Source organism: Oxyura jamaicensis, chromosome 2 (assembly GCF_011077185.1).
Source record: "Oxyura jamaicensis isolate SHBP4307 breed ruddy duck chromosome 2, BPBGC_Ojam_1.0, whole genome shotgun sequence".
Taxonomy (NCBI): domain Eukaryota; kingdom Metazoa; phylum Chordata; class Aves; order Anseriformes; family Anatidae; genus Oxyura; species Oxyura jamaicensis.
The window spans coordinates 124,651,825-124,679,822 of NC_048894.1; positions in this window are offsets into that span (position 1 = coordinate 124,651,825).

The following is a 27,998-nucleotide window of genomic DNA, read 5'->3' on the forward strand; positions in this document are numbered from 1 at the left end:
GTGCAGGATGTCCTTGCAAGGAAAAGGCTGTGAAAACATAGAGACTTGTAGAAGCAGAGGAGAGTTGCCAGCCGATTAAGAGATCTTTGTCCATCCCTGGCCAAACACAGGTCCTCTGGATCCAGGGTAGCTTCTTTCCCAGGGACAGAGGGGGAAGAACTCAGGATTTGCCCCAAGTCTACGAACTTGGTCCCAATTAAAATCACACACAAGAGATTTATCTGTGACTGGACCTTTACAAGCTAAAATGGATTTAGTTGCAGTTATGTTTACCGTGTTTTTGAAGAGATTTACATATGGTTTTCTGCTCTGAAGAACAGTGGAAAATGTGTAAAATACCACAGCCCATGAGACGAGCAAACCCTTTCTCCTTCAACAGCATCAGTGACTTCCAGCCAAATTAATCCCTGGCTGCATATGTCTGCAGTAAATCTTCACCTTCTTCAATGCCTCCATGTGATTTGCTGTCTCTAGGCATGCTGACGCCTTTTCTCAGTGAGAACTTTATGGCTCGATAGCCATAAAGGGACAGCTGTCCCGCTGGAGTGATTACTGCTTACTCTCACTTCTTAGTAGGAATTTAAATATAGAGAAATGCACCTACAATTCTTGCTTGTAACACAATTGACGGTAAGTGCTCCTTTATCTGTAAGCTTTTTACTGCTTGGATATGTGCCTTAAATCAGCATTGGTTTTAGAAATCCCTTTTTAATCACACAGAAATTAGCAGCAGGCTCAGTCTGCATGCTACTGATTGCTGAGGGGTCCAATCCTCAATCTGAACCAACAGGTCAGGCCCATTTCCAGCCACAACTGCATCGGTGTGTGCTGTACACAAAAATCAAAGGCATGGGTAGGTGTTACTTAGGAAAAAACAAACAAGACAACAACAACAACAACAACAACAAAACACGACACGACGATTTAGCAAGACAGAAACACCCATTTCTATAGTATCACTCACAATCAAATGTTTAAAATTGAAGGCTACCTTTAATGCCAACAGAATAATTATAACAGAAAACCATAACTCTGAAATTAGGGACGTGAGCTTGAATCACTTGTGTCAAAAGTAGTTTTGTGTCTGCTTTTATAAATAAGGAAAAAGCCTTGAGGCTTCTTCTAAAGCATTAAAAGGTTTCTCTTCACCTTCATCATTCCTTCCTTTCTCCATGTGGTGCTGGAGGTATTTTATTTTGGACATGTTTTGTTAAACACCAAGTTTACAAGGAACTGGGATTCTCTGTGATTTCCCATGCAGGAGCAGCACTGCCTCGTGCTTTACGGAGAAGGCAGGGCTGCATGGACAGTGACTGATTACCTTCATTTATCATGCTCCCAGTACCCTTTCAGGTAATCTGATTGAAATCTCCCACTTGCCAGTGGCCCTGGAGCCCTCAATTCACAGGACTCCCATAGAAAACACTGAGGTTTTGGTATCAATTACTGTTCTGGTTGCTAAGGCACTATAACACAGAGGAAATAAATTGCATGTGCCAGTTGCTGAGAAAACGTAAGCCTTCAATATTACCTTTAGAAATCCTAAATTCAATAATAATTTCAGCTCTGTGGCTCCTGTAGCCTCATCTCAGTCTGATGAGAAAGAATAGATGCTAAGGGAGAACTGTTGTGTCCAGGAGAGAAAGGATAAAGGCGCATCAGGAACATCCCTGGGTCTGACCTGGCCAGCCTGTTGCTGTTGAACTGTTCATGTTTAGCTGCTAACTAGGTTTAGACACCCTGTGCCTTTCCCACTGATGGGGATCGGGCACTGGATGCTGCCTCTCCTCCTCTTGTGTCCCTGAGGAGGGTGCTTGGCCCCAGGGAAGGTGTTTAGTGGGACCATGAAACCTGCCGTTCTCTCCTGTGGTGAGGAAGGCACCTGCACAGGAGCAGGCAGCACTGGCGCATGTTCCCCACTGCTCCTTCATACAAAGAAGTCTTTTTGCTGCTGCTACCTCTTGGTTGAACCCTGTTTTGTCCTTTAGGAAAGAAGAGTTGGAGGTGTCAGCAGTTGTCATTTTTTCTATGAAGTCAGATAACCCACCACATTTCTCAAAGGCTGTAGTGACATCCCAAAATATGGTTAGTAGAAGCTGTCTTTGCTTGATCGTTTCTATGACAAAAATTCCTACAGCAGGACTGCCCCAACCTTATTTTGGCCAGTTTCTTAAAAACTGCCTTTTCTGATGTGTCAATGGTACTTTTCTAATTTTGTCACTTTGGGATTGGAAATATATATAAATTACTTTTCACTCTGCTTTGTTAAATACTTCTTAATTCATGTGATGTGCCTTAAATTCTGCAATATGAAATCCCCAATTATTTCACCAAAAGTCTAGTCCTTGTGCTCCTCCATTATCCTCTGTAAGTCACAATCATTTACCCTGCCCCCTGAGACTCCTCATCTTTTTTTTTTTTTATTTTTTTTTTCCGTAACTGAATGAAATGTTACCCTGTAGTTCCATGCACTTCAGAAACATCTTTGGGCACTTCGTAGGAGACCAGATTTAGAGGAAGACCATGCCTTCCTGTGTTCCAAAATCTTTTGCTACCTTTTTCAAAATTCACCAAAGATAAGAATTAACATATAGGTAGGGATAGTTATATTTTTATTGTGCTTATTCTCCGTACTACTAATATGACCTTTTCCCCTTGAAATCCTATAAATCTTATTCATGGAAAGATATCAGTTTTTAGGCATGAAAATTAAGGCATAAAAGTTTTTTTTTTTTTTTTTTTTTTTTTTTTTTTCCAATTGCAATATTCCACAATAAAATTATTGTTTAGACAGTGATTTTGTTTACCTATTTGAAACATTCTTGGAATGGAAGATGCTGAATTGATTCACTGGCTTAAGATCCAAAATTTCATTTATTTAATGTTCTACGTCTCTGTTAAATATATTTTCAGCCAGATCAGTAGCAGCATAAGTCTATGGTTTTGCTAGTCATATGCTGTATGGTATTGTGTTACCTCAATAATACATTTCAAATACCACACACATGCATTACTCTAAAATGGCAGGCACTTTCCTTCTGGCTATGCTCTCCTGGATATTTCCTTACACTTATGACTGTTATCCACAAATTCTTATTCTGTTTGTTAACTATGTATTTAAAATTTAATAATGCATTCCAAGAACAATCACTTATGGCTTCAGGTACTTGGAAAGTCTGCAGAGCAAAGCCAACACATACTTGTACACATTTCATGACCATTTGCCAGCACATCCCACATTTTCCTTGACCTATTCCTTACTTTTGCAGCTTATTAAACTAGAGCTTTCCTGAAATAAATATTTCTTTTTAAGGTTACCTCATCATTTGGACTACAGTCACTTGAGCTGCAGATATCATTTCAGTCCTATTCAAGTTCTGCACCTAGAATAAGAAAAAGCCCAGTCAAATATCAGAGTTCATGACCATCTCCCAAACACTTTTGGTCTTTTACCTAGCTGATTTTCAATTCATAGAACAGGTAGGAATTGTTTGTATCAATGCTGTGCTATATTCCCTAGTAATTATTCTAATGAAATTCAATTTATATTAAGGCTCTATAGTTCCTAAGCTTTTATACAGGAAGGAAAACTTGAAACAAAAATCATAGAGCTGATACGGCTAAAAATGGTGACAGGAATACAAGATCAACAGAAGCCATTGAAAAAAGTCCCCTTCCTGGGCAGAGGGAATTAAAAAAAGCTTATGGCAATGTAATTATGTTTACAGTTAATTTAGGAAGATATTTTACTATGATCTGACTTGTTTTCTCTTTGATACAGGTAGGACTCCTAAAGGAAGATTGCAGTGACAAGAGAAAAAATCGATGTGCAATGTGAGACTGTAGTATCATTTCCATGCCTGTGGTTTTTTACTTGACTTAATGATTTTCTTGAATGTGAGAGTCACTGGACTGTGTCTTCACAAACATTTGAAGTAAGAAACAGAAGACAGAAGGCATTTTGTGTGATTTTATGGACAAATAAATATTTCACTGGTTTGGGAAAGTCCTTACATCCTGCTCCCTCCCTCTCATTGCAGAATCTGCCACATACAAGTGCATGAAGTCCTGTGTGCAGCATTACAACAGAGGTTCAGTGGGGCAAGAGGGCATTTGCCATACCTGTTGTGTGGGAGCACAAGAATGTGTTGCCTAGGGACGTGGTGGAGTCACCATCCCTGGGGGTGTTTAAGGAAAGGTTGGACGTGGTGCTTAGGGATATGGTTTAGTGGCTGATATTGGTAGTAAGGGAATGGTTGTACCAGATGATCCTGGAGGTCTTTTCCAACCTTAATGATTCTATGATACTTTCGGCCACCTAATAATTCTTGTACATGAAAACGTTTGTTTGAGATTGCTCAGAGCAGTTCCAGCCCTTAGAATGAGTTTTAGGAAAGATGGGTTAGAGGCTATAACCAAGGTAATAACTGATCCAAACTTCACTTTAACCCTGTGGTAGGCCTATGACTTACCAAAACCAGTTTATAACACCTTAAAAATTTATAACACCTTAAAACAGAATCACTGCTTCTGCAGGTAGACTTTATTTGTAAAGCAAACACATTCATCCTGCCTCTAGAGACATGGCAGACAGTGTGGGAGTGCAAATTCTTGGCCTCCACACAAGCAAGTGCCTGTAGGAGTGATGGCTGCCACAGCTAATGCCTGGGAAGCCCAAGGAAGGGCAGGAGAGGTGGGGAGAAAGGTGTGAAGGTGGGAGGCCACACCTTCCCAGAATGGGGCACAGTCTGGGATGCAGCTGATGGCACAGCTCCAGCCAGCAGCAAGGTCAAGGATCCTTGACACAAGGAAACAAAACAAAACAAAACAAAACAAAAGACAGCTACCTGTTAACATTCTTAATTTGTAGGTGAGCTATTCCAAAAGCACTTGTGGGATGAAAATAATCACATAGGACTATGTTCTAATTACAGAGTAAAAAATAAGCAAAGAGACTTTGTGAATGAGTGCACCATTTTAACATTGCCAAACAGACCTAGAAAATTAAATTGATTTGACCTGACTCTATGGCTTATGTTATTTTTCAAACATATCTTTTTCTTGTCAAGGACATTCCTTCCGGAGTTTGTTTATCAAATTGTAAGTATTTTAACATCACGAGCCACGAGCCGACACTAGGTTAACCATAGATTTATTGCTGCTATAGGCAAATAAAGTACCCACCAAATTTCAGTGGATGAGGAGTTGTGCCGTCACTGAAACCACCTTGCAACTGGGGTGCTCCCCTCACTGTGATGGAGCAACACCAGGCACTTGTGGCCTCTTCAAGTCCACAGATCCTCACCGATGCAGTGAGGTGCCATGTCTGATGACAGCAAGCTACTCCTGCAGGAAGGAGACATTCTAGCAGAGTAAACACAATCAGAGCAATTCCTCAGACAGAAGAATTTTTAGCATTGCTTTAACTTCTTGTCAATTTTCTTTGAAGGGTCACAGGAAATTTCTTCCTCTCATGGAGGAAGGCCACTGAGGCCTGAGGCAGAGGTACATCAGAGCTTGGGCAGGACATCAAGCACATGAGCAATCCATTGCCTCCAGTGGGACTATTCTTGAGCTGAGGGTTAAATAACAGTTAAAGGCTCTCCTGGCTTGGTGCTTTACCTTGCACAGATTTTTAAGGCATGATTTCAAAGATATGGTTAATTTTCCTTAAGCATTAAACAATACTTCATACTATTGCAGGCTGATATAACATGACAAGTTCACTTTTTATGCCAAATTAAAAAATAAATCTGTCCTCAGTTTTCACCTGAACTTGACATTTCCCTTACTCTCTTTGTGTATAAATTGCAAAGTGGTAGCCTAAGGGAAGGCATTTGAAGAACTTGGTGTTTATAAATGGTCTATTTTATATTTTATATATATAGGCAGCAGCTATAGTCTCCACTTTTAGGCCTGAGGGGAAGGCAATGGTTTCCTGCATCGTGGACTCACAGCTCCTGTCTGTAAGCAGGTACACAAAGCTCCCTTTAACTTCCTCAAAATGAGCGGTGAGATGAAACATGCCCGCTGATGGTTAACAGATCTGTCCCCAAAGACTGCTTTCCTCAGAACATGGCATTTGTTTACACTCAGCTAAAGCTTTTAGCATTTTCGGGCCTATAAGAGGATTTGGCTGGTAGCCCTGCTGTTGATTGTCATATTCCCTAGCTAGAAATGTCAGTTACCACTTTCCTTTCTTCTTCCGTTCATTAAACTTTTTGTATATTTTCTCTCTCATTCCCAGGAATTAGTGATGACGTGCCATTTGCATATTACTGTAGTCCTTCCAAGAGATGTGAGCGTACACACAGCTTGCAGCTCTCAAGTCACCAGGGATTCAAGGGACGAGGGGCTACATAATGTCATCTGAATGCTATTTGTAGCATTGTGTGTATAGAGAAAACTTTTGAAAAAATAAGAACCATTCAGCCAGAACTGAATATGCCCATGTATTTCTTTTCTTTCTGACCTACCACTGAACATTTTCTCTGAGGATGATATGAAGGCATTTCTGGAAATCCATTACAGTATAATTAACTGGAAGGGTCTTGCTGCTGAGATGGTTTAAAACGCCTCTTTAGTACCCGTGGTGCTGAGTCGTCAGCATGGCCACACTGCTTGTTTCTCAGGTTTCCCATTGAGGAGCCCTGGCTGGGTCATTGCTGCACTGTGTCTGCCTGAGGAACCACCACGTGCTTTCTCTGTTCCTCTCTTGTGCTAACCCACAACATACAGGGGAGCAACACTCTTAGAGAAGAAGACTTTCATAACATACAGAATACTTGGTGGTGCAGGGCTGGGGCTCAAGCCCATAAAACAAAAGCTTCAGTCATGTTTGACTGATACAGTCCAGCTGCTGCTGACTCATGTTTGGGGGTTTCCACCCCAATTCCAGCAGCTCATTCCAAGACCCTAGTTAGGAAAACCTCCATTATCCATTAATGTTTTCCCAAGGGTTCTTTCACAAACCCAAAGTGCACTGACAGCTAATTAAGCCAGCAGAACTGAGGAGGCAATGGCTTGGGGGAGGTGGGTAGGAGCAAGCAGATGGGCATTGCTGGCAGTTGATTTCATTTGCCTACCATAGCTGTCTTTAGCTAATGGCAACACTGACCTGGAAGGCTTCAACTACACTGGAGTTTTTTCACTTAATGTTGATTTAGCTAAAAGTTAGGAGCTTGTCCTAACTCATGATCTAATATCCCTTTGTTATCTCGGAAGGAGGAAGAACCACCAGAAGGAATTTCACATCTTAAGTATGTGTCTTATGTGCTTTCAGAACAACTCATCTGACTCTGTCAGATCACCCTACGTGATGGTGAAAGCACAGGTTAGGGCAACCAGGCTATATGGATTTGCCCTGGACATCCAGGGATCCAATAAATCTTTCAAAACAATATCTTGTCCAGATTCCAGTAACACTGCCAGACCAGTGAATACCCTGCAAGGGATTTGTCTAGGATGTGTCTTCCTCATTGACATGGGTTTTAGAAATCCTTATTCATTTCAGACCTGAAGTGGGACAGAAGACTTTCTGTCCCTCCCATGCCACTGAACGCACTTTTCATTGCTATTACTACCATTATTTCTGTTTAGAGTAAAGTTGCCTTATCCCAAATGGCCAGAATTTACTATCTTTCTGATCTCAGATGGTTAAAATATAGGGAAATTATTTGCATTTTAAAAGGTTAAAAATGGTATAGGCGTGGCCACACTGGTTATAAACTAGCTTATGCTTGTTTTTGCCAACCAGTTAGATCAGAGAACATTACTAAGTAGTTACAGCAGCAGAGAGCTAAGCCCAGGTTGCCAAACCTGCCCTTACCAAAACTGTATCAAATACCGATGCCAGCACTCCTTCTAAGCTGGGCTACATCCATGGCTAAATCCAGCAACTACACAAAAACTAAGGCTGCAATGCACAAGTAACCTACGTGGTAATGAAATGTGCATGATCCTCCTCCCTGTCAGCCCCCATCTGAGGCTCCAGATTCTCTTTAACAATTCTGACCTAGAAAGGGTTTAATTTATTAAAAGACCCACAGTAATCCCAGCTCAATTTGTGGCTTGGCACTTGTCTTTTATCTGTGATGAATTAGAAAATGATGTGGTTCCTCCCCACACTACAGGTTTCATTTTACTCTTCTTTGTGAGAAATTTCTCCCTTTCAACCTACAGACCTGGAAAGCATTTCAAAGCCTGTCCTGTTCATATGACAGTTTGGTAATTCTTCAAAAACTGGTGAATTTAAAAAGTGACACTATTCCCCACTTTCAGTTCTTGAAGCATATCTCAGGGCCATTCAGGTTGTTTCCATCTTGTACCACTGCTGGAATTTCAGAGATAACTTACTTGATTTTAAAGGGGAAAACAATGTAATTTATTTTCTAATAATTCATCTGGACCAGCTGAACATCCATGTCAATATGAATGCTGCAAACGGCAAATCATCCTGACAAAATTTTTATTGAAATTGCCCAGGAAGTTGCACAAATTGCATATACAGATGTCTACTTTTTTCAAACAGGCTTGTTTGACTTAAAGTTCCTATGTATAGTCATTAAAGTATAATGGCCTTCCCATTCAGATAAGACATACAGAGATTTCAGTGGACACTTGCACCTTCTGTAAATGTACCACTGTAACTCAGATAGAAACAGGGTATGTATAGATTGCACAATGGAGACTTCCAATGTAACACCAAGCCGAGCTAAAGCCAGAGGCATCATGTAAAGAACTGTGCACAGGCTTACTAGTGCTGCTGAACTGACAAATGCCACATGCTTTTGGAGGAAAAATTATGAAGCAAGCAATATTATTCTCTTTGCTTCAAATAAATTGTCATGATATATGTTAGTATAAAAAAACTCTATAATTATTTTTCAGTTATAAACTGCAATGTGCATGCAAGGCTGCACATCCTCCTGTTATCCTCTGGACAGTCCAGTGAAAACTCTGCTAGACACAGTATGCAACACAGCCCAGCTGCTGTCGGATTCAGTTTCATTAGTCACTTCCTGTCTGTTCTGTGCTATTGCTGGGACTCTCAGCTATCCTCTGTCCCTCCTTTCAGTTCACTCCCCCCTCATTTATTCTCAGTAGAGTAATATACTGTAAGGTACATTAGCTCCGGTGTCTTTTCTGAACAGTTTTCAAAAGAACTGATATTTTTAAAGTATGCGCAGACGAGTGTATCTAATTTCACAAAAGTGTACATAAATTAATAGGAAAGAAGGAAAATTTAGGCAGTGACTTCAGTGCCAACAGTAGCAGGGCTGCATTTAAAGCTTGCACATCAGCATATACTTTACACTGTCTGAAAGTGCATTGAAAGCATTGATGGAGAAGGGGAGGGACTGCTGTAGTTTTGGAGAATGGATGCCTAACAAGCTCTTAGGGCTGCCTAGGAATTTCTCCTTTTGCATTACTATTATTTTCCTTAAAGTGTCACCTTTCAAACTGGATTAGACTTCTAAAGGACTGTTTTGTTTTGCAATTCTTTTTTTAGTTTACAAGACATGGTCTAGTCATTTTTAAGTGCACCGTTTTAAGTGCAATTTTTAATTTTATAAAAAATATTATTATTATTATTTAGGATATATGTAGCTTAGAAGTACTTATTGGATAGATTTTAATTTGGCACACAAATAGTGCCATGGTCTGAAATGTTCCTGCATTTCAACAGACTGGTGAAAGTCCATTTTCTTTTGTCCAGATTATCATAGTTAAGTATATGCAGCTTTGTAGAAAGTACAAAGTGATGGTTTTCCTAACTATCTGCCTATCAATTTTCTCCTGCCTCTGTGCATGCTTGTGTAAGTAACCTGAGATGAATGTTCAGTCTCCGAGGCTACAACTATTCTAGTAAATTAAAAAGTGGCAAGGAATGTTCCCAGGCACTGGGCTTCAATTGCCTGTGCTGCTAAATTTTTAAAGAGGTCCCAGGGAAGGCTTTGGCTCATGTCAAACAGCACTCACCCAGACAATACCCAGGCATGGTCTGAGGGCTAGCAAGGGGCAGAAACTCTTCTGAGTGGGCAACCTGAATTCAGGGACCATGCTTTGGAGGGCAAGAGTGTGAAAGTGTGAGCGCAAGAACCAGTTCCTGGAGAGTGGTTCTAAGGACATTTAATTTAGTCTATGACTTTGATACATGAAGGACCTATAAAATATCCCTCTCATTTCAAAGGACCTGCTAATGGACTCACAGGAACTTTGATGTACCATGATACTTAACCAACTTAGTAGTTCTGTGACTGTCAGCAGTGTAACTCATACACTTAAGGTTAGCTCCATCCTTGTGACATCTCTGGGCTGGAACCTAAAGTATGTAATTTTGAGCTGTCTGACCTCACTGAACCTCATCTTCCCAGGGCAGTCTTTTGTTACATTATGAAAAGTATCTGAGGAGAAGCAAACTCAGCCCAAATTCAAATTCAGAAATGAGGCTCTTTTTTTTTTTTTTTTTTTTTTTTTTTTTTTTTTTTTTTAATGCATCCACTCTCTTTATCTGTTCTGACATATTCAGCTTGTGGCCACTGATACTGTTACTCTAGATCAAACTTGCATAGCATAGAAACAGGAAAGGCATCAGTGATACCTCATGTCTCTTGTCTCAGCAGACTGATTACAGGACCTGCGCTGTCATACGAATTTGCATCTTCATAACTGCACAGCTTTGGACAAGACCCATACAGATGGAGGCCAACATGGCTGACTCAAAACTGTCAGGCGTCATTCATGTTTTAAATTGTCAAACAGAAAAGTTGGTACAATTGCCACTTTGATTGAAAGAGGGAAAGCTTCACTTAATTTTAGCCATCTGAAAGCTAGTTTGCTGGCCTAACTTGATTTATGCTTCTTTTGAGGGAGAAACTGCTCTAATGGAAACTTTAGTATCTCAAACAGTGGTCTTAAAATGTCTGGCTTCTAAAAGATTTTGTTGTATACTTGGCACCTTTTACATAGCTAGAAGTGAATCATACTCTAAATCTTTACATGAGTATTTGTATATCATTCTGAAAAACATATCCTGTTTCAAATAGAAATAATGGGCCTGGAGTTGTTCAGTTAAATTGTGTGGGCTGTGTTCATATTAGAGGAATTTCACAGTACTTCTGTGTTTCAAAGCTAGTGGACAATGAAATTTTGCAAAGAGATGGCATGCATTGAATGAGGCAAAAAGACATATAAGTAAGCTTATTATGAACATAGATGGCTTTGCATGTTTGGGTCTACCAGAATCCAAAGACGTATACTTGGCATCAGTTTTGACATGGTATCATTTGATATTGGACAATTTTTGTGAAAACGGCCAAAACAACAATGTTGGTTTGAATGTGGGGCTTGTTTGCTCTTGCTGTCTGTAAGAAGTGTCAGCAGAAACATTGCCATAACACAAAATAATTCCTATAGAGGCAACTGAGCTTTGGTGATCATTTATTTATATGAAACTCTGGCTATGGTGACAATTCTGGCAGACATAGTGTAGCCAAACACTCACTGTTTGCATAGCCAAGCTATGCAATCCTGAACAAGAAATAAGAATATTCTGTTAGAATGGATCAGAATGGCATTTGCTAAAGTTGATAGAGGATTAGAAAACACAAACATTTACTTACCACCTTAACCCCATTTATCAACAATGACAACTCTCTCTCCCCCCAAAAGTGAACTGTAGCCAAGAAGGGAAAGTAGCCAAGAAAAGAGGAGATTGACTATTTATTCAGATCAGAGATAGCCCAGAATGATGTGACCTAACATGGCATCCTGGTGGGGATGAGCTTGTCTGTAGCCTGTCTGGTGGTGTGCTGCCACGGTGTTTTTGCAAGGGTTCCCATAGCACCAGTTACAAGAGGAACCGGGCGAGCAGGATGCACAGAGGTTACAGGCAGCGCCTATTAGAGTAACAGGATAATCAGTCCAGCCTGATATAGTAACAAGTAGACAGCAAACAGTCTGGGTGCGAAAGAACAGCCCTGACAGAGCTGTATATCTTGATTATAAATAGATGTGCACATGAACTTCTATTACTTATTAAAGACATTTTACTTCTCCTTCTACTGTGGACTAAAATACAGCAACTTTTTAGAAGTCCAGCAACTCAGTCAGATAAAATGATGTTCCAGGTCCAGAGAGCACAACAGTCTCAAAGTGGGAAACATGAAAGTTAATTGCCACTTCTCTTGTCCCACCCCTTCCCCTTGAGCAATTTGTCATATCTGATTGAGGCTGGCTGATTTTGTACTGCAGATGACAGGTCTAGGCAGGCAGTGCTGCTTGTACAGTAGAACCAGGAGGGAAGCCCAGGCAAATCTGTGCCAGCTCATGAAGTTAAAACAATTTTGCATATAAAAAGGAAACCATAACTAATTAACACCAGGCAGGTGGTCTAGCTGGAAATCTAAAATCCAAACCAGGTCACAAGGGAATATGGGACTTGGCAGATGAAACTGTAACTGAAATAATCCAAGACCAGCCAAGTGAGAGTAGAGCCAACTACCCTTATGAAAAAATATTTCTGTGCCAGTCATTTCTGGGAAAAACAAGCCAAGGACAAATGACTGCAGCTCTCAGAATGAGCATGATTACAGTCTTCAGAGCTTTGTTTCTAAAAGTTTTTTTTTTTTTTTTTTTTTTTTTTTTAATGCCAATCTTATTTGGTCAGACTCACAGTGAGATCAAAATCAGCTTTCATGGTGCTTTAACGAAATCAACAAGGAAGAAGACTGGGGGGGTGTCAAGTACGAAAACAAAGAGGAGGGTGTGAAAATCTATGTTAAATTTAGGTGGGGCTTGCAGGAAGCAAAAGACCCTGCTGAGCTACAAAGTAAAAGCAGATACCAGCAAAGTACAGAGCTGGCTCTATATCAACCATAGTATCAGGGATCGTGGTTGTTACCAGAAGGGAGGAGGAGTTTTTGTTTGGAAGAAAGAGATGGAGAAAGTGAGATTTGTGAGGTGAAAGGCTCAGCTGTTATGCTGAAAATAAGGACCGATCAAATACAGGAACAGTGTCTTAAAACTTACCGTGAGTAGCGTATGCACTCTGGGAAATTGAACACCCAGATCACATTTTCAATTGGTGGCCCTTAGGGATACAGAAATTATTCCCTTCCCTCAAGCTCCTGAAATGCAATCTCATGACATACCAAAATGAAAGAGAAGACTGATGGGGACTTACCCGCAAGTTAGAGAGAGAGCTGATAGATTTGGACTTTTAAAAGCTTATGAGAGCTTGCAAATGTGTAATGTAACAGTATGTAAAAAGCCCCAGCTTTTCCTTCTGTTGAAGGTACATTTTTCCATTCACCTTAATATACCCATGGCAGAGTTCTCTGTGTGAAAAAAATTAACTTTTCCTATAATGCATACCAAAAATACTGCATGTAAGGTCAATTGACTGTAGTTTAATGGAGTCCTTTGGCAAGCAATTCAGTGAAGAGCTAATTGTAATCACTGAGCAGGAAAAGTAGCTCTTTAGCTTTAATCAGCATCGTGGTACCATTTATACCTACTAATATAAACATTATTACGGTAATTGTGTAAGAATTCATGCTTATACTTTACTAAGATTATAATTGTTCTTCTTTGCACTGCAGTGCTCACACACACTCTTGGCATTATAGACACATCTAAAACACCAAGGGCCAAACTCTTGGCTGCTCAGTACTTGTATAACCTATAGATACCAGGTGGAGCCCATGTACTTTCATGAAGTCCTTGCCTTGCAAATATTACTCAGCACTATTTAAGCATCTAGGAGGCAAGGCATAAGATACTAAGGGATCAGGGTACATTGGTAAGAAATTTTGGGGCATTGAACAATGTCTTTTGCCAGATCCAACTGGAGATCTTGAAGACCTACTGTCCCCATTTATACACTGCTGTCTCTCTGGACCTTCTCCAGCTCTCAGCTCCACATTATGCAGGCTGCTTAGGGTCAACACAGCCAGATAAACTTCAAAACTCATCAAAATGGATTGAGCCAATTTACTAACCCTGTGCTGAAGAAGACTAGGAAACACACACCATTCCTAAAGCGGAAACTGTGTTGGCATAGCAAACATCTGTCAGGGTGAGTAACATCTTCTGGCACCACAAGGTTTGCAAGGTAAATGTGTCAGGCATATGAGAAATGAGCCCAATGACAACGACTAGCTCCTACCCCAGGGACACAGAAGTGAGAAGTGATTTCTCACAAAAGGCATAGAAAGCTATTTCCTCTAGAAAACAATATGAAGGAGAACAAGAAAAGGGTAAAGTTAATTCTGGTAGTTGGAGTAGCAGCTTAAGAACACATTTTATAGCACTGAATATATTAGAAGAACTGTCAAGCTTCTCTACCAAGCTAGGAATGGACCATGCAAGAGTTAGTATCCATTTTGTCAAGTGAAAGTGAGAGTTTAGTTCCCCTTTTCATATCATATTCTCACTAATTAACTGCTCCTGAGACATTGCCCTGCCAACTGCTTTGCTTGTGTGCCCCCAAAAGTCCTCAGTTCATACATTTTTTTAAATTATTTTTTATTTTTTTTAAAGAAGAGCATTCTTATCACTGTGCAGGGCTGTATGTTCTTTATTTACATGTTCAACTTTAAGCAAAATTCTGTCCTTCCTATAGGCACAAATCCTTTCTGAATGGCAGCTAAACCAGCTGAGTACCATCATTTTACAGCTCCATACCATCACTGACCTGCTGCAGGAAATTATCTACTCAAATCATTTGGGATCCTGGTGTAGTTTGTGCACAGAGGAATGGTGGACTAATTATGCAGTCATCATAATCTCTACAGAAACACTTTTCATTTTCTTGAGGGAAATATATCTGAATCTTTAAGAACCTTTGCTGCTTATATTACAATTATTCTCTTGGACAATTATCATACCTGTTGACTTGGGCATTCATCTGAAACTGAGCTATTATAAAAGCCCCCTTTGGTGATCTTTGTAAAACTTTTAATTATTTAGTTAAATAAAACATCAGTTGTCTTTTAATGACTAAAATACATCACTGCACTCAGTCTTTCCCCTGAGTTTACCAGGTGCATCCAAATAAACGCTAAGAGACAGCTCTGTTATTATCATTATTATGTTTATTGTGCCAGATAAATGCCTGTTGTATTCTAGAGACAGATAAATACTAGTCTAAGTATGCTTAGACTACTTAGCAATGTAAATGAAAATGACAGGAAAAGAAATTATAGGAGAACGAAACAGAAGAAGCTCAGAGTTTGGCTCCCGTGGAACAGAACTGACAGTGCAAACTAACATTGCATGGCTACAGTGCTTCAAGAAGAATGTTAATTAATGTGTTCAGCACAGGTGACACAGCCAAATGCCATTCTCCAACCAATTAAGTAGAGGTACCAGACCTGAGATACGACCAAAACACAGGAAAGCAGTGCCCAGGGCTGGACTGTTCCTCTGCCAGGATACAGCTGCTATTCATATGGCACTGAGCCCAAGCACACTGTGAATCCCATTTCAGCTTTGTTGTGCATGAAGTCTACAGGAAGAGAGTGTCTTAAGTGGCCTGAGAATCACATTATGGAACTTCTTGAGTTTTGCCCGGAGGCCTTAGATGCTCTTGTCCCCATCAGAATACACACCAACTACATACATGCATGGCCCTGACCCCTGGCAGGGGCAGACACAGCACTGGAGCTACCCATACTGTGTGAAGCAGGAGTGGTCTTCAGCAGAATGAAGGGCTTCATTGAAGCAAAGTCTCTTTTCCGTGTTTAACTAGCAGCAGAGTGACAGGGCTAACATCTTTGCTACCAGTGTTGCTGTTTTGTAACCATTTAAAGTTAAAACAACAGTTATCCTGCAAAATATATTTAGGTGATAAAAATGCTACTGCTATTTTCACCCAAAATACCCTTTTGGGTGAAATCAGAATCATTCCATTGGTCTCCCTAGGATTTGCATGATGCCAGTTTGGCTCCCTGACAGTTCATACAGGCACAGTTCGTGCAGATGATAGTGTTACCCTTTTCAACTTGATCAGCCTTGCCAGAAAACTGGAGGCTTGAAGGCTGTTCTCCATAAGAAGAGAAATTAATGATGGAGTCAGGTAGCTTGTAGGCAGTTCTCCCTGGCTATGAGCCCTGCGTTCTTGAATACAGGTAGTGCTGAGGGAGGGATCCCACAAAAGATCTTTTTCCTCATGATCACTACTGAATCAGGCCATTCTTTAGCTTTCTCTCTACTTATGAGCTTTTCTGTCACTACATTTGCACAGTCTTTTGTACAAGAAGCACACACAAACATATATACATACGTCCAACATACTAGTTAATGTACTCAATATAGGGCTGAAGACCCACTGCCCAAATTGTTTAAGTTTCTGAGAAGGATCTTACATTCTTTTGAGTGGAACCATTGGTCTGTGCTCTGGTTTGAATGGCTATTATTATTTGAGCTATACACTTCTACAATGGTGTTTAATGGGTTTTCCCAGGGTTTTTAAATGCAGGGGGGCAGCTTAGTCAACTTCCTTTGGTGAACTCATGCCCAGCCTATTTCAGACTGCTTGCTTCATTCAGTGTAGCCCTTGCTTGGCCTGCATGATTCCCTCTATACATTGCTCTTTCATTTGGTATTGGATTTTCTGCACGTTTTGTATATTTTATGCACTATGAAATCAATAAAACAGATTGAACAATGAAATGCTAATGAATAACAACTGAGATTGCAGCTGTTTCATTTTAAGGTTCTTTTAATCTCCACTAGCAAAGCCAACAGCACGCTCTTGAATGACAATGGTTACCAAGACAGGCGCTGCCATCATTACTAACAATAAATTGCCGAACAATCTACATGGCTACAACATTGCTGTGAGTTATGTGAGTTCATTTAGTGAAGCTCCTGCACCAAAATCAAGGAGTCTCTTTGCAGTATCGATTTCAAACACCCAGATCCATGGAATCAGTCCATGAAGTAACTAAACCAGAACAGTCCAGACCCTTTCCATGTCTGCTTATCTGCCTAGGGACACGTGGGAAAGTTCAGGCAAACCAGTTTGAGGAGGGAAGTCACTGCACATAAATTACAGCATGCTAATCCCTTCCACAGATGCTCTCATTTAGGTGTAAAATGGTTTAAAGTTATTGAAGTTCCATGCCACCCTTGGCAGGATTTATTTCCTGTGTGAGGCTGTGGTTTGATGTTTCTAAATGGTCACTAGCAATAGCAGCTTAAGAGAAACTTCCTCACTTAAAAACAAAACAAAACAACACAACACAATACAACATAACACCACACAACAACAAACAGAACAAAACATAAAACAGCATTTTTTAAAATTATTTTTTATTTTTCTAACTGTTTTTTTTTGGCCAGATCAATCCTCCAATTTTATTCACAGTGAAGCTACACAAATAATTGGTAACATGCTAGAACCTCTCTCTCTCTCTTTCCAAATGATGTTTATTCTGAATACATTGAGGTTTTATGCCCATATTTAACTTTAAGTGGTTAAGGGTGGTCATGTAATTAATCAGGTTCAACTCTGCCTTACTTACTAGCCTACTAATTGCAAAAATAATTTCTAATGAATGTCCTAATTAGTGCCATATGTACATGAATTATTAAGACATAAGCAAAATAATGTTAATTCACAAGCTTTCTTCCTCAGCCTGTGTTTCTGCAAATCTTTTAAGTACTTACACAGTTGCAGTGAAGCTTAAGGCAAAATCAACGAAAAACTTGAAGTCTGTGCTATCACTCTGGGAAGTGAGGCATAGTTCAACAAGTACAAAGCTTACTTCACTGAGATTGATGTATTAGGCTAGGTACCTTGGACTTGAAGCACCTCAGAAAGGCAGGCTGCCTAAACCACACATACCTTTACTGAAAATGTTGGCTGGGGAAGTCAGGATGGCAGAAAATGGGACTGGAAGCAGTAGCAAGTCTGGGGAGGTCATACTGATAGCAATGCATAGGATTGCAAGTCTCTGTAATCAGTCTTCTAGCTCAGAGACCTGTTTGGAGATAAGAGACTTAGGGGAAGGAAGAGAGGAGTTGGAACTAGAGTGTGAATGAGTGTGTATAAAGTGGAAGGAAATTATATGGTGATACCAGTTTGGAGTGGTAGCTCTTGAAACCCTTCCAAAAACCCCAGGAAAGGGTCCAGGACTTGATGACCTCAGGAATTAGACCTGGAGGTGATATATTTCCTGACATGGAGAAGGACTGGACATTCTTCCTGTAGTGGGGAAAACCTCATTAACTCTACAACAGCACAGCAGGAACTACTGAGCAGGTACTGCCTAATTAAACAAGAGGCAAGGACCTTTATTCTGTACTTTGATGTGGTTGGACACACTGGATAAATACTGAGAGAAATGTCACTATGGTACCTGGGCCTGAGTATTAAACTCCATTGCTAAAGAATGTGTCTACACCATTCAGGTGCATTAGAAAATGTTTGAAACTCCTATTTAAAAAATTCTCTCTCACTAAACCTGTTATCTATTTAGGATTATTTCACCATTAGTCAGTAACATTCTTTGAATAATAGACTAGTGTCCAGCTCCCTGGCAAAACTCACCTTGCTCTGTATTATCATTTAGACTCCATCTGAAAACATCATTAATTTAAATAAGCAATAGAGACTGAAATAAAATTCCATTCATGCTTAACTCTCCAGTGTGGTTTTGAAAAACCTTTCTTCTTTAGCCAGTCTTATGTTACATGCTGGATGGTCTTTGCTTTGACCACCTCATAAAAAAAGGCTCATAAATACTTTTCATGTGTTATTTAAACTAGCGGTACTCCCTGAGGCACCATGCTTTTATTTTTTTTAAAAAATCCTTTGTGTATTCCTAAAGCATTTCTAAACCAGTAGTAGAGGTAAATGTATATTTTAACCCAGGAAAGCCATGTTCTGTCAATATCAGGCCACAAATTTTCCTACTCCATGCTGATAAGAATAAAACATTTCCAGTAACTTCTACCTGATTTATATAATTTCCTTCTAAAAATCATCATTTTTTTTTGAGTATGAGAGAAAATAACTGACATAATTTTGTTTGACTCAATGCTTTCCAAGCCCAAAAGTGCATTCCTGATATCCTGCCTCAGGCACAAGGAGCAGACCAAGAACCTTCCCTCTGCGGCTGCCTGGGAGTGCTCTGGAGGAAGGTGTGAGAGCAGCCCCTGGGCTGGCCGATGGCTTGCCTGGAGAGGAGAGGGATAGTATGGTGCAGTGGGCAGTGACCGTAGAGCAGGTGGGCAGATGGGAATGCAAAAGCACACCTGGCATAAGAGACATTTTTTTCCCTCAGATGAGAAGCGTAGATATCAGTAGAATTAAGATCTACTGCAAGCAGAAGAGCCTGGACTGATGGAAAGTGTAAGAAACAAAACATACACAGCAATATTGATAGGACATTACAGTTAGTCAAATCAAATGTAAAGAGGAACTTACCAAAAAGGTTAGAAACCACATAGCCCATGGCAGGGGTTTGGACTAGATGATCTTTAAAGATTCCTTCCAACCCCAGCCAAGCTATGATTTTATGAACAGCCAATAGACAATTGGATAAACCCAGAAATCTCAGAAAATCTAGAGTGGTTCCTGCACATTCCAGTTCTGCTCCTCATTTACTTCTCAGTAAGGGATAAAAACAATCACTGTTTTTTGGATTACAGCCCAAGAATCTTCTTGGCTCATGATATGTGAGCTTCTTTGTATTGCCTTGAATTAGGGCAGAAATGACTTCATCCTGAGTGAGACAGGTGTTCTCATCCCAACCTCCTTCAAGGACCCAGCCTGTGGTGCCTACAAAAAGACCTGAAAATAAAACCAAGAGAGGCAAGGCAGGATTTCTGAGCTAAATCTTTTCCTTAGACACTACTTCTGCAGCGGCATCTCCTTCGACACATGGAGATCAGCTGGCAGAATGGGTAACATCTTCCTGACTGCTCATGGGTCTTGCAACCTCTGCCAGAACCTCACATTCCTTTAGAGGTTCACATTTCTTAAATGGATAAATCTGTATGAAACAATTTTGCAACCTTCAGCAGAACCCACAAAAGCACTAGCTGTCACTGAGATAAATCACTATGATCCACTTCCATTTTTCAATCAGCTGACTTGCTAGATATGATATTTTAATACAAATTTAACAGAAAACTATTTATGTGTTATTGATAACACTTTCTCAATCAAATGCTTTTATTGTCAAAGCTTCATTTGCTTTTTCCTCACAGATTTTTTTTTTTTCTACTGAGAGAATACTGAAAGAAAGAAAAAAAAAAGCAAAAAAAAAGCAAATCCCCCACTCCTTCCTTATCCATCCTAATTATTTTGTAGTGAATCACACATCAAAATATGAGGAAGAACAAGAGATTAATGAAGAGTTTAGAACTATATTTGGTAAGGGAGTGATAAAAGTGACCTCAAAGCAGTTTTAATAACACTGGAACTGAGGCAGTCTTTTCTGTATAATGATTTCTTCCTCCCTCTCTCACACTCAGATTGTACCCTTCAGACAAAAGCAAACCTTTCACAACACCATTACCATTCATCTGGCACGGTAGCTCTAGGATTCAATTCCAGTTCAAATTTCATGATCCATGAAAGGCTGCTGGGCTGTAATTATCTGGCACACACCTTGAGGGCAGCCAATGTGGGAGACATGTCCAGGGGCAGAGGTGGAGGTACAAGCATTGCTTGTAGGAGAATTTATTCTCTGAATATCTTACCAGGATCCTCATCTCACAGGAGATGAGGTTCCTACCTGCAGAGCCACCAACCTTGAATTTAGAGGGGTGGGAAATGAGTAGTGCTATCTCTGTATGCTTTTGCTATGCAGTCACCAAGGATGACTGTTTTCTCTACTATGTACTACAACCTCTGCATGACAAGGAGACAGAGCTGGGACACAAACAGACCTTCTCAAGGGACAAGGATATTCAGCAGGAGAAGAAGGAGGAGAAGGACTGTCTCCCAATAAAATAAAATAAAATAAAATAAAATAAAATAATAATATAAAATAAAATAAAATAAAATAATAATATAAAATAAAATAAAATAAAACAAAACCAACAGAGCATCTGGCTGACCTAATGGCAAGAGTGGGGAGTAAAGAAAATAAAACAATTTAAATAGAAATAACACTGAATTTAAAATGGAAATGTATGTACAATAAAATACTGACACCATTGAAAACATTTGACCTTTTATTATAGATTCAAGAAGCTCATAGTGCCTCACAACTGCAAACATGTCAATGTCCCAAAAGCTGTTTTGTGTATGTTTTCTTTACTAAGAGGTAACAGACTTCAGATAGAGCTGTTAGGTCATTTATTATGACATGGGATTAGAGGACACAACCCAGCCTTCCGAGTCATCCTGGGTTCTGGAGCTCCAACAGCCACCTTTTGCCTTCCAATACACTACTGCTGACTTGCACAAGATATCAGCTCTACCTGGAAACTGTTTTTTTCATGACATGCATTGGCTTGAGGAAGAGCAGGCAATAAGGAAAGTGACTTGTTGCTGCTGGGCATATTCATGCTTTGCCTCCCTATGGGCCCTAGGACAGTGTCCAGGGCATGTGCATGCTGTTCAGATCTGCAGTGTTTAGTATATTTAGCTCTATCTCTGATGGTGTTCAGGTGTCCCTGCAAGTACAGCAGAAGTGGAGCGAAGATCCTGATTTCAGGAGAGGGCCATGCATAGCCACGCTGCAGCCTGATAGCTGGCCTGGCTGTGGAGCACTGTCTGCTCTCCTTCCAACTCTGGAGACAGATGGGTTAAGCCCCAGCCAAACTATTACAAGATATTTCAGCTAACATGGACTTTAAAATTAGCCACAGGTGCTGGCATGGCAAGCAAGATGCTCTCTAAGCCAAGTCATTTCTCCTAGCTCAGCCAATCCTTTCTCTCAGGCTGCTGCCCACCATTTAGTTTCTGGGAGATAAGTAATGATCGCTGTCTTTCCAAAAGTTGTGTTATTCAACCAAAACCATTTATTTATTTTGCTGCTTTTAATCCTTTACTTTCCTACCCTTTTATTTTATTTTTTAAAGGTCCAGAATGGTTATTATCTACCCAGCAACCTCGACAACTCTTAAAAGGAGGAATAGTAGAATATTTGCAGACTGATGCAGTCAGCATCTGGCAAGCTGAAGTGCTGTGGCAAAGTCACAGAGACCACAAGCTAGGTTTGTGGGCAGAGGCTTTTACCATTATCCTATTTGTTTTTTTAGGTCTTTGGTCTTTTTCAACAGCTCTGCCAATTAGTGTTACTAAAACATGGTTCCTTAGGATTTACTGTCTGCACTACAGAACTGAGGATTTGGGGAATTCTGGCAGAAAAAAATATCTGTGCTGATGGATAAATAAGATGACAGTTGTATGGGTTCAACTTCTGGCTGAATAATTTCAAATCATAGCAGTGCCTTTCAATTTATATTTGTTTGCCTTCTTCCAAGCAGCAAAGAAAACTACAAACCACTGCAGGTTTACAGGAAAATATAGGGATGTCAGAGTTGGTTATAGTCTGACCGCTAGGACTGCATAGTTTATTTTTCATGGGTTATATCACTAACAGCATGCTTAATATATGTTTTGGAGAACCAATGATTAATTTTATTTAGATAATTAATGCAATTGTTTCCTCCTGTCATTGTTTAGACAGGCTTAAATTTTGTACACTGTTGTTAACAAGTGTTATAATGAGTTTGAAACATAGCTTTTTTTTCTAGCCATAGATATAAATACATGATATTTTGTTTATTTTACCCCAGGCTGCCTTTGGCATACACTAAGCAGGAAGAAGAAACTGAAAATTCTCCTTCAAGCAAAGATATAAAATGTATGAGACATGAGGACCTGACAAGTGACTGAGTGACTTGACTTGAATTTAATAAACAGGAACCAACCTGCACAGAAGAGTCAGTGTGCCATGACAACAAGATGTAGATTTGTTATTCCACTTTTCACATTCTTGCAGCATTGCTACAGTGAGTGTGAGCATATGCAATTAGTATTGTGTAATGCCAAAAGGTTGGAGCCAACGGAGCTGAGGAATATGTTCTGCAGATATATTAAATACGGCAGTACATGGAATAGCTTGAACCTAGCAGTGGCAGAGCACTCCCTGCATATAAGATGTTGAGGGTTTTAATGAGTAGCATGCTCATGGTTCTACACACTGGTGCCTTTGCTTCCTGAATCATCATGGCACACAACTGACAAAACAGAATAAAGTGATTGGTGGCTTCACAATCTTAGTAGTTTAACAACTGAGTTTATCTGAGGATGGGTGGGAAAGACACATTGTGGCCTCAGGTCCATTTGGGAGCTCCTCATGCCCACACTGATACTACCTGTGCAACTGATGGTGGAAGTGAAATCCAAGTGACTAGGAAGAGAAACATTCTTTAGAGACCTCAAGCATGATTGCTAGATATGTTTAAACATGTTTGTATACCAGTTCAGCCATTTTCTCACTTAGTTTTCCCCTTGTAGATTAAAAGCAATGCCATTTGGTTATTTAGGTCGATAAGTAAATCAAAGGGCCAAAATCCAAATATCAATTTTCTGCTGAACTGCGGGAATAATTGGACTGAACATAAGACTGCAGCTGTCCATTTTTGATTCTAAATATGAATGAAGGGGCTCTACTTTCCATTTCCAGTTAGAAAGGGCTGGATTATTATTATTTTTTCCATCTAGGAGAGCCAAAATCTCCCTATGTTTTATGCCACTGAATTAGAACACAAACCTCTGAATCTCACCTCTGAGTCTAATAAAACCTAATTAACAGGCTGATTTGAAAGCAGCATTCATAGTTCACCTTCAGATTTATGTTACATAATGAAGCATTTACAATAGTCTATTCTTCTTTTACAAAACAATTAGGTCATTTCAAATAAGATTTTTTATTTCTATAAAATTATTGGCAATTAGTTTGTCATCTGGATAGTAAAACCATCTGTCCAGAACTATTCCCACCAGGAAGGTGAGGGTTTAGAAATCCCATGTACTTCCATGCTTTAGAACAATACCACAAATATTCAGCAGAAATCCACTGTCTAAGAATTAAACCAGTGTCTTGTGGAACAGACTCCTTTTGCCAGCATGTTTTCAAAATTACTAGAATGGTTTTAGAAACCTGACCAGAGACAACATAAGTGTTCAAAGTCCTGCCAGAGACCTACACAAGGTTTGAACATCAGCCTATATTTGGTACAGATGAAAGAGTAATTAGAAGCCTGTGGAAAATATTAGTATCTGAGCTGTAACTTCTTCTGCACATTTCAGGTACACTATTCTCCATCTCATAGCAGAAGGAAATGTATTATACACTATTTTGGAAGTATTAAATAGCTTCTGTCTCAGGTGTCAATGTTTAAAACATTGGGGTATCATAGAATGTGGAGGAGGACTTTGCACCCAGTAGGAAGACATTCAAATGACAAGAACAGTATCAGAGAAGTCAGTTCTTCATATGAAAAATAAATAAATAAATAAATAATAAAAAAGGCAGAAAAGGCAGCTTGAAGTCAGTATCTTCTCTCATCACCCAGTGGCCCAGCTCAGGACTTGGACTGCTCAGCAGGAAGGAGGAAATAACTTCAAACCACGTTCTCAAGCAAAATAAGGTTAAAGAACCAAGTAAAAGTCTTCAGAAAAGCTCTGGTTCAGGGATGCTATAGCAATGGTCAGGCTTATATAGTTATTATTTGTAGTGGAAAAACAAAAGGGCAATTATTTAGGAAGATGTCAATCAAATGACAATATACTGTTACAGATCTGCACAGATGTCCTTAACTTTTGCAGACACTAATGAGTGTCCCAGCGTATAGTATTTGTCATAGTCAGTTTAAGTTTAAGTTTTGATGGAAATTCAGTCTTTGGATTCAATGGAAATATATTTTAGGCACCATAAATGAATTCCAGTTCTGTTTACCTATAAGAAAAAAAATAATACCAAAAATAGCTCAAGACCTATCAAAACTGTCAAAACTTCTCAGCTATCATTTAGCAATCAACTCCATTAGCCCGTTTCCTACGTTAAGCAAGAACAGACTATGGCAATGAGCACCTTTGCCCCTAAGAAGATACCGACACCGGGTCCGTCAACTCTACTGAACATCCACCTCCTGACTTGGGTTTACTGAAAGGAAATATCCATAGATCCTCAGCGATATACTCAGACCTGCTACTTCACATAGCAACTGGAGTAATGGGGAGAGAAATCAGGCTGCAGAGGATGAAATATCTTAGATATATCAGATAAAAAATAAAGAAATCGGATAGAGCTAGACCAAGGAGTTATAGAAGGCTGGATTTTAGCTGGATCGTAACAGCACAAAAGAAGCATTGCAAACATTCAGAAGAGCTTATCTCTTTCCCATACAATTGATATTTAAAAGAAATATTGCAACCTTAAGTACTTCTGTTTCCATTTTAATTTGCAAATTCATTCATATTTGCTTTATTTTTCATTTTATTTTTCCTTGTCTTCTAGAGAATTAAGCATATAGTAGGACTTTTTTTCAATTGCTATTCAAATTCTTCTCTATTATTGGGGGTGAATCTGGGCCTTTTTTAGTGGAATTTTAAACTCCTGTTTCATAAGAAGATAGCAGAAGCAGTCCTAGAAAATTTACCTACCATGTAGCAGAGATATGACTGTACTAACCTCTTGTGACCCTGAAGTAATGACAAGTGCAAAGTGGTATGTAAGTATATTTCTGAAACTGTGACACAGATGCTCTATTGATTGATTAGTGAGTAACATCTAGATAATGACTGCATAGTTAGATTTAAGAGCTTGAACACAAATTTAGTGCAAGGTTAATAATCCCTTCTTGAATTACAACATTTATTGAGGTAAAAGGGAATTACATGATTCTTTTTTTTTTTTTTTTTTTTTTTTTTTTTTTTTTTTCCAGCTCAGTTACTCATCTTTGTAAATTTGCATTTATGTACTCTGGAAAGGAGGGAAAATATGTATCGTTGCTGCTGCATCTGTTTCAGTTTGTTCAGTGGATTTTTCTGAGGAGAGCAATGGGCACAATTATAATTCAGTGGTGTGAGCAAGTACTGAAGACGCAGAAGCCCTGCGTCAGGTACCGGTTGCCACTCTGTATTGGGCTTACATGGCAAGGTTTTGGTAGCAGGGGGGCTTCAGTGGTGGCCTCTGTGAGCAGAGCCCAGCAGCTGACTCATGTCAGACCAGAGCCAGCTCCAGCCATTTCCAAAGGGACCTACCACTGGCCAGAGCTGAGCCAGGGAGTGAGGATGGTTGGGACAGCAGATTTAAGGAAGGGTGAAACAAACAAATAAACAAACAAACAACAACAACAAAAGCAACTGCTATGCAACAGCAGCTGAGAGAGGGGGAATAAAAGCAGCCCTGCAGCCCCCAGGTCAGTGCAGCAGGAGGGCAGGAGGTGCTCCAGGCATGCAGCAGAAGATCCCCATCAGCCTGTGGAGAGGCCCCTGGTGGAGCAGGCTGTCCCGCTGCAGCCCATGGTCCCACACAGAGCAGATGTCCATGCTGCAGCCCGTGGAGGAGCCCCCAGTGGAGCTGATGGATGGGGTCTGGAGGAGACTGTGGCCCATGGAGAGCCCCCGCAGGAGCAGGCCCCGGGCCGGAGCTGCAGCCCGTGGAGAGGAGCCCATGCAGGAGCAGGGGTCTGGGGGGAGCTGCTGCCCGTGGGGGACCCGTGCTGGAGCAGTTTGCTCCTGGGGGATGGACCCTGTGGTATGGAGCCATGTGGGAGCAGTTCTTGAAGAACTGCTGCCTGTGAGCAACCCCCACAGAGTTAGTTCGTGAAGGACGGCATCCCATGGGAGGGATCCCACGTGGAGCAGGGGCAAAGAATGGGGATGAAGTGTTACTGACTGATATCAACACCCATTACCCATTGCCCTGAGCTGCTCTGTGGGAGGAGGTAGAAGAGGGTGTATGGGAAGAAGGTTTTTTTATTCTTAGTTCTCACTGCTCCATTCTGTTAGTAATAGGCAACAAAGTACATTAATCTGAGTCTGTTTTGCCTGTGATAGAGTCTGGTGAGCAACCTCCATCTCCTTGTCCCGGACCATGAGCTTTTTTTTTTTTTTTTCATCATATTTTCTCCCCCTGTTCTGCTGAAGAGGGGGAGAGAGAGAGTGCTGTGGTGTTACTCATTGGTATTAAACCACTTCCACAAAAATTCTCTGATTCTCTAATATTGGCAGTCTCCCAAGAGACTGGATAGAAAGGGTAGAAAGTCAGAAAACAAGTGGGCAACTGCCTTTGGGAAAGGGCTGTCAGGACATTGAGATGAGATGCCTGGACTATGAGATGTCGTACCTGGGAAAGAGCCCAGTGGTTCTTCATCAAGGCTTCCAGATCTCTCCATAGAGAATACACCTGCCCAGGTGAAACTGGGGGTGCCCCTTGGGTGGCCACCCACAGCAAAGCTTAGCATTGCTGAGCATAACGCATTTTCTGGGCCAGAGCCCTAATGACGTGCCTGGGTTGTTCTGTGGTAGGGCCAGGAAATGAAACTTGCTTTCCTTAGCCAAAAGCTATTTCACTCCATGTTGGACAACTCTTAATTCTTCCTGTTCCTTGCTTTGGATTGTTTTTCCCCAGATTTATTATTTCACATTTTTAAATCAAATTACATGTTCTCTTTCTAACTGCTCTCCACCTCCTCTGCATTTTATCTCCTGTCTCTTCAGTCTCAGCCACTCAGCTCAGTGCGATCTCTAGCTCTCATTTCACTTCCATGTCAGATCTGACATGAGTTGGTAATGAAAAAATGAAGCAATTGGGGACTTCCTTTGCATATGTTTCAATCCCCACTTTGGAAAATTAATGCCACATCTATGCATAAGACTGGAAAAAGCAGTGTCAAAAGCCAGTCCTCCAGGGAGTTGTTGTCAGGGTCCAGTGCAGAAGATTTCTGCAGGGTGAGAAACAATGACCAAGCCACAAATACCTCTTCCTAGCATAGTAGCTGCCAGCAGTGTTGAA